Here is a 2,185-nt window from a genome sequence, read left to right as displayed (position 1 = left end):
GGTCGGCCCAATTTAAAACGGAGAATAGAGTGCTGCCCTCTGCGGGTGAAAACCTGGAAGTACGTTGGTTAATGATTTCCAGTTCACCCCGCTTGGTCAGGCCCACTCGGAGGCGGATAACTCCGGAACGCCGAGGCCGATTTCCTCCGGGTATGGCTCGTTGCGTGCGGCAGGAGGAGGCGCAGCGTACGGTACCGAGCACTCGGAGGTGCGGTGCTGCCCGCCGGAGTGACAGCGAAAGGCTGCGCACCGCTTTCCGCCTGGTAACTCGGCGTCTGTGAGACCGACCGACTCCGCTTTACCGCCGGAGCTAGAGTGGGGCAAGGGGCACCGTTGGGTACCGGAACGATCACGTTCGCACACCGTGAAGTCGAGTGCCGGGCCGCTGAAAGCGAGCAGGGTGCCACCGCTCGGGGCCCCGGTTTGTCCGTCCCACCCGGAGGCCCATATCTCCGGAAGGCACAGGCCGATTTCCTCCGGGTATGGCTCGTTGTATGCGGCCGGACCAGGCGCAGCGGACGGTACCGAGCACTCGGAGGTCCGGCGCTGCCCGCCGGAGGTACAGCGAAAGGCTGCAAACCACTTTCCGCCGCCTCCCTCCGCGGGCGTGAGACCGACGGTCATCGGGTTTGGTTCCGCGGCTCGAGCAGGACGAGGGGCAGCGAACGGTACCGGAACGAACCCGGTCGCACACCGGGAAGTCGAGTGCCGGGTCTCGAAACGGAGCCGGGTCGGCCCAGTTTAAAACGGAGAAGAGAGTGCTGCCCTCTGCGGGTGAAAACCTGGAAGTACGTTGGTTAATGATTTCCAGTTCACCCCGCTTGGTCAGGCCCACTCGGAGGCGGATAACTCCGGAACGCCGAGGCCGATTTCCTCCGGGTATGGCTCGTTGCGTGCGGCAGGAGGAGGCGCAGCGTACGGTACCGAGCACTCGGAGGTGCGGTGCTGCCCGCCGGAGTGACAGCGAAAGGCTGCGCACCGCTTTCCGCCTGCTAACTCGGCGTCCGTGAGACCGACCGACTCCGCTTTAGCACCGGAGCTAGAGTGGGGCAAGGGGCACCGAAGGGTACCGGAACGATCACGTTCGCATACCGGGAAGTCGAGTGCCGGGCCGCTGAAAGCGAGCAGGGTGCCACCGACTCGTCGGGCCAACTCGGAGGCTGATATCTCAGGAAGGCCGAGGCCGATTTCCTCCGGGTATGGCTTGTTGCGTGCGGCAGGAGGAGGCGCAGCGTACGGTACCGAGCACTCGGAGGTGCGATGCTGCCCGCCGGAGTGACAGCGAAAGGCTGCGCACCGCTTTCCGCCTGGTAACTCGGCGTCCGTGAGACCGACCGACTCCGCTTTAGCGCCGGAGCTAGAGTGGGGCAAGGGGCACGTTTGGGTACCGGAACGATCACGTTCGCATACCGGGAAGTCGAGTGCCGGGCCGCTGAAAGCGAGCAGGGTGCCACCGACTCGTCGGGCCCACTCGGAGGCTGATATCTCAGGAAGGCCGAGGCCGATTTCCTCCGGGTATGGCTCGTTGCGTGCGGCAGGAGGCGGCGCAGCGTACGGTACCGAGCACTGGGAGGTGCGATGCTGCCCGCCGGAGTGACAGCGAAAGGCTGCGCACCGCTTTCCGCCTGCTAACTCGGCGTCCGTGAGACCGACCGACTTCGCTTTACCGCCGGAGCTAGAGTGGGGCAAGAGGCACGGTTGGGTACCGGAACGATCACGTTCGCACACCGGGAAGTCGAGTGCCGGGTCTCGAAACGGAGCCGGGTCGGCCCAATTTAAAACGGAGAATAGAGTGCTGCCCTCTGCGGGTGAAAACCTGGAAGTACGTTGGTTAATGATTTCCAGTTCACCCCGCTTGGTCAGGCCCACTCGGAGGCGGATAACTCCGGAACGCCGAGGCCGATTTCCTCCGGGTATGGCTCGTTGCGTGCGGCAGGAGGCGGCGCAGCGTACGGTACCGAGCACTCGGAGATGCGGTGCAGCCCGCCGGAGTGACAGCGAAAGGCTGCGCACCGCTTTCCGCCTGCTAACTCGGCGTCCGTGAGACCGACCGACTTCGCTTTACCGCCGGAGCTAGAGTGGGGCAAGGGGCACGGTTGAGTACCGGAAGGATGACGTTCGCACACCGGGAAGTCGAGTGCCGGGCCGCTGAAAGCGAGCAGGGTGCCACCGCTCGGGGCCCCGG

The sequence above is a fragment of the Heptranchias perlo genome, unplaced genomic scaffold (genome assembly GCF_035084215.1).
Source record: "Heptranchias perlo isolate sHepPer1 unplaced genomic scaffold, sHepPer1.hap1 HAP1_SCAFFOLD_818, whole genome shotgun sequence".
In the NCBI taxonomy this organism is placed as follows: Eukaryota; Metazoa; Chordata; class Chondrichthyes; order Hexanchiformes; family Hexanchidae; genus Heptranchias; species Heptranchias perlo.
Note: the sequence above shows the minus strand (reverse complement) of the source record.